Source organism: Miscanthus floridulus, chromosome 1 (genome assembly GCF_019320115.1).
Source record: "Miscanthus floridulus cultivar M001 chromosome 1, ASM1932011v1, whole genome shotgun sequence".
NCBI classification, from domain to species: domain Eukaryota; kingdom Viridiplantae; phylum Streptophyta; class Magnoliopsida; order Poales; family Poaceae; genus Miscanthus; species Miscanthus floridulus.
Window position 1 is genome coordinate 55976562 of NC_089580.1, and position 5843 is coordinate 55982404.

At 47.4% G+C, this 5843-nt stretch overlaps 1 long non-coding RNA gene across 1 annotated transcript; it reads right to left on the minus strand.

The window, feature by feature from the left end:
* Nucleotides 1–2967: 2967 nt before the first annotated feature.
* LOC136484418 (uncharacterized) lies at nucleotides 2968–3629 on the minus strand. The gene is made up of 4 exons (XR_010765940.1): nucleotides 3583–3629; nucleotides 3392–3476; nucleotides 3216–3308; nucleotides 2968–3134 (listed from the first exon to the last, which is right to left on the minus strand). It is a non-coding gene; the product is annotated as an uncharacterized lncRNA (long non-coding RNA).
* Between the last annotated feature and the right edge of the window lie 2214 nt (nucleotides 3630–5843).

Below are 5843 nucleotides of genomic sequence, written 5' to 3' on the forward strand. Positions count from 1 at the left end.
GTAGTGACAACGTGCGCCTCCCGGGACAGGCCTAGTTACCAAAACTGATCCGGTCTCCTGACTGAAAGGCCTGGCCAAGGAGGGGACACAGTCCAACTCTGACCTCCTTTTCTAACTGGGGATATGCTGGACTTCTACTCAAGATTCTTCCCCGACCAACACGGTTGGAGCCGACTGAGAACAATCGACCGGGGATGCCCGCTCGGTGAGGACCCAAGGATCAGGCGAAACAAATAAGGAAAGGCGCTCAAGTCAACCGCAATATCGAGGACCGTACCCTACAATACCCTACACACCTGTAGAGGCTATGCTAGATGGGTACTATGTAACCTTCTAGGTGTGTCAGAACCCAAACAATGTTGTTGGCGCCGACATTTGCCATACTAGACGTGTCTGGGCATGAACAGTATTATGGGCACCGACAAACGTCTCATACCCGATGGCATGAGGAATAAGACTAGGTAGTACACATACACTCTCTTTCTCTCTCACTTATAAATCCATCCCCTTCACCTATAAAAGGGGATGCATTCTATCCCAATAGGGACGATGCTGGATTCACCCTCTAGATATGGCTCTAGAGAACCAGAGCATTTGAACAGCTCCACAGCTCTAGATCTCATTAGCTACATAGAGCATACGCTCCAATACTTAGCGTATGTTAGAGCACCTATCACTCTTAACCACTTGGTTTAGAGTCCGACAGGGCCTCTAAGACCCCTTCTCATTCCATACTTTGTAACCCCATAGCAAACTTTGAGCACCTGGGCTTAGGAATAAAAGTCACCGACCAACTAAAACTAGACGTAGGTCACGTTGCCTAAACCAGTATAAATCTTATGTCATTGAGTGCTAGGCCACTTCCAATCACAGCACACGTCAAAACTATAAATATTTACTTGTTGGTCATTTTTTGCACCGACGGTTGGCACTGTTCGTGGGGAGGACGCCGTGCATTCATGCTTTTGGTCACCGGATGGCCCACCTTTCTATAATCTTCATCATGGTGAACTCAAGTGATACAATTTGCCTTGGCTCGCTGGAGTTTCCTACGCTCCCACATGTTGGGATGTGGGTTCCTCCTATCTTTCAACTGCTCTAGACTTTCCTCTTTGAGAGTCTAGACTTCATCACTGACCGGCTCAGCGTATTGCGCCTCCATGAGGAGGCACCCATCCTGGCACCCACTAGAGGAGGAGCGCCCTCCACTGGCCCTTGGCCACTCAACGACCTCAACGTTGAGACACCTACGCTTCACTTCAAGCCCATGCTAGGCTCAAACTCCATGGTGAGTAACGTACATATTGTTCTTTATTCACTATTTAAAACCTTCCACCGGCTCTCTAGAGGGGTCCCATTGTCTTCACCACGACTATCGTATGACTGGTTCCCCTATGGCCTCATGTTCCCTATGGATGTGTATGCATGGGGGCTCCAAAGGATGCTGATGCCACCCCCTCTCACATCCGAGTTTATGGGGATGGTGGGCTATGCTCCCACCACCTTTCATGACCTTGTCGATGATGAGGTCGAAAGCGATGGCTCTAGCATCGGCACCACCATGTGGCACTTGGCCACCCTCTATCCTAGGAGTGTGCTATGGCGGATGCCCCAAGATAGCCATAGGTGGTAGCAGAGTCTCTATAGACTCATACCCCTCTAGACCCTCATGTGAAGGCCCTCACGCATGCGTAGGAGCATAGCGAGGAGTTATGATGAAGGCAATAGAGTCAGCCACCACCTGCGCTAACACGCTCGACGTAGCTAGCTACATCACGTGCACGTAACCCAGTGAGTGGCACTTAGGGTCATGCCTGTCAGGTCCAGCATAACATCTTGGATGGAGGGAATGATCCCCCTCAATTTGCTTGGGCTGGCCAAAACATCGCTGCTGCTGCGATGCTTTTGTGTGGCCTCCTCGAGCCTGTGAACCCGCAGGAACAGACAAAACCTTTGAGCGCTGGTGGAGACCACCCCATTCGGTAGGTGGAGAACTCCATATCACAACACTGGCTCACGGTCTCATGCCTCACCGAGGGACTAGGGCCACGCCAATCAAATCGCTCTATCCACTCACCACTAAAGTTACTGAGAGTGGGGAAGGAGGCCACCACACACCGTAGCCTGACCTGGCACCCGCTCCACACTAGCCACCTATGCATGAACATCTTGGGCCGAACTATGATGCTCGCAGCATCATCAACAATCGATGCCATGCCCGGCATGATGATGACGTCTATTAAGTGGTGGTGAGAGTAGGCGGCGTAGATATCAGCATGACCAACGAGGAGTGTGGGGACACACACCCTAGGTGTGGCGACTGACCAAACGACTGTAGCACTACTACAGAAGTTAACTGTAGGGATGGCTCTAGTGCCTCTATAGGGGCGGCTGCACCAGCCGCCCTTCCTAGGGTGTTCCTATAGAGGGTGCCTCTATAGGGGCAATTTCCAAACCCCCCCTGTAGTGCCCTCTATAGGGGCGGCTGGTGTTTTCAGCCACCCCTACAGTTCCCTCTGTAGGGGTGGCTGGTAATATCTACTACCCCTGTAGTAGACTTCTGTAAGGGCAGCTGTATCACCAGCCGCCCCTATTGTGTGTATTTGTAAGGGTGGTTCAATCAAGAACCGCCCCTACAGTAGATTTTCCAGCAAAAAAATAAATAATTCAAATTCAAATCTGACCACACATATATATATAATTCAAATTTGAATCTGACCACCACAAATATACATATATACATCCACAAACACAAGACCATTATTTAGAACATCATCACAAGTCATAATTCACAAAAGTCCATCATTACAACATAGTCCATTATGAAGTCCATCATTATAACATAGTCCATTAAGAAATCCACAAGTCCACATGCAAAACAAAGTTTAAATCGTTCTAAAGTCTGATCCAAACCATACCACAAGTCCACATTGTCATCAACGGCCTAGGGCTAGCCTATTAGTCTCACGAAGGTGTTGGTATAGAGGATTACTACCTAAGTCAGAAAGAAGATGATGGTAAGTGCCTTTATGGTACACAATCTAGTCCATTATGAAGTTGCAAAGGTCGCCGACCATCTCTAAGAGCTCGTCATCCTTGTATGGGTTCCTTCTCGTGTCTTTATCTTTCTCCAACTATAAGAGAACAAGTTTAGGTTTACTATATCACAACATATGTGAACTTTTCATACTACGAGCGAAGAGGTTCAAACTTACCAGATTGGGGTTTCTGTTGTAGCCACCGATGGTACTCATCATAATACATGTGTAGTATCCACAATGTAGACTCCTAGGCTTCTGCTTGGGGCACTGTGTGTTTTGCATATGGAGATGTTAGGTAATGCTATTGACAGACACGTAATATATGGAGTACCAAAGTAAATGACACTTACCGCACATAGAGTTTTGACATACAACTTTTCCTTCCTATTTGGATGATGCCTCCCCTTATGTTCCTAGACATAGTGCCTGAATGCCCTGTTCCAATGGTTTTAGCAAATGCAACTTGTTAGTATCCCACATTGAACCTTACAAGTATGTATACAAACATAGTAGCTAAAATAAGGATTGTTGATATGTATACGTCTTGACAATCGCTATGAAGTCTTTGTATGTCTCAACTGGGAAATCTACTGAATCAAAGACCCATGCCATGCTATGTGAGAGCCAGACACCTATGCAAATCTAGTGATCGCTGCACGAATTTAGTCATAGAAGGAACACATAAGCTCTTTTGCATCGAACAAAGTATATTGAACAAAGCTAAGCATACAGTCGAACTTACTTGAAGTGGTATGGTATCCATATATTATCATGTTGTTGGAGATTTTTAAAACATAGGGCAATGTATGCCGCAACCTTGAGGGACTCTTCCAATATTTTCTTGTTCCTGATGTCCTCTTTCTCCTTAAGTGTCTTTCCACCTCCTAGTTCTTTGCAATCTAGTTTCCACTCTTTAGGGTAATTAAAATTTGTTGATGCTATAGGTGAAGGGTCTATATACCCGTGTTTCAGAGCTGGCCTCTTTCTCACAAAGTCTACATGCATTCTACAAATCATGGCGTGGGTTAGTTACAACAAAATCAAAAGATTACATTCATATCATATCGAGAGGGCAAGGACTTACAGGCACCACATGCGAATTAGATTCATTTCCATTCATCCGAGGTAGAAGCATGCCTGGATATCCTTAAACTCAATGGCAATTTGCCCACCTGGGGCTCCAAATGTGTCGGCAGGGATCCATGCTTGTAAGATTTCTAGTTCTATTATCTGAGCACGCAAGTACCAATCGTGGAACATTCTCATTCCACGTGGCAAGCACTATATGACTCGGTTTGGTAGGAAGTTCTTGCCTTTTTCATATTTATCCAGGCAATCATTTGACCATTTGAGGTTATCAATAGCTGGATACTTGTTAAACCCTTTGTGCAGTTTGCTAGTGGTGCCCTCCTCAGAAGCTGGTGCTCTGAATTCTTTTACTTGGTTCTTAGGCTTGAACTGGTCATGGGCCATCCACTTGTGCACCGACGAGACGTCATTAATGCCCACATACGATGGACTTATCTTGATTGGGATTTTGTTTTGAGCTTTCCATTCAGGCACGTCCTTGTCAACTTATGCATCACCTGCTCTAGGGGCCACTTGTTCTTCATGTATCGGCTGTTCACGAGGCAATTGTTGTTCATGAGACACTTGTTGTTCATGTATCGGCTGCACTTGTTGAGAAGGATGTTGCATCTCATCATGCCTTTGCTCAGTACGAGCTAGAGAAGGACGTGGCATGTCATCATGCCCATGCTCGGTATGAGGTGGAGAAGGACGTGGCATGTCATCATGCCCTTGCTCGGTATGAGGTAGAGAAGTCTCTAGCGTGTGGTGGTCATGGTCATGGGCCGGTGAGTGTACCTCCCCGTCCTCGACAGGTTGCTCCAGAGGATGAACTTTAGTCGGAGTTGGTGAAGACTCAGTCAATACAATGTCATGTCTGTGCCAGAGGATGAACTAGTTCATGACGTCTCCGAGTAACACGAGCCTCTCGGGAGTAGGGTGTTCTATCTTCCAAGTCATGAACTCGGGCTTCACGGTATGCACCTTGCCCCGAGTGTAGTCCTACGGGATGTCCCTATTGTGCCACGTGCCGCCCGGAGGATGTGCCATGCCCGTTGCCACCTTAATGATCATGTTTTGCCTGCCCATCAGAACCACCAATTTGCAACTGGTTGGCGCCCATATGCGATCGATGGGGGTTCCGGTTGCATTGGAACCTCGACTACTGGGAACATCTAGAGGGCTGCCAACTACCGCCAGTTCTCCGGGCGGCCCCATTAGTGTCTGTGGCTCCATCGTAGACAGTCCTTTCTCCACCAACATCTTTTCAACTAGAGCCTTCACTTGGCGCTCAAGATTAGACTCTCGGTCTTTGCCATGTTTCTTGTACATGTACCTTTCCTCTACAAATTCGTGCTTCTAGGACATCCTCTTCCCTAGCCCCCTGGTGCGTCCTATGTGCTCGGGGTTTCCCAAGGCAACGGTAAGCTCGTCCCTCTCTCTAGATGGGTTGAATGCGCCCTTCTCCTTGTCTTTAGCAAGTTTTAGTATCTTTGATACTACCTCTCTGATCTCTGGCTTAGCAAACTTGAGGCTACTACCGGATGAATCCACACTCCTTACGTATATCCACTATTTGAGGCATGGCTTCAACTTCAGCACGTTCGTATTCCCGACAGCTTCGGCCTCTGCGTCCATCTTCCTAAAGACCTCTTGCTTGACAGCATATCCACCGGGGCCTAGACAAGGGTAGTGTTGGTTCTTCTTCACCTGCTCACTGTTACGGGCACTGAG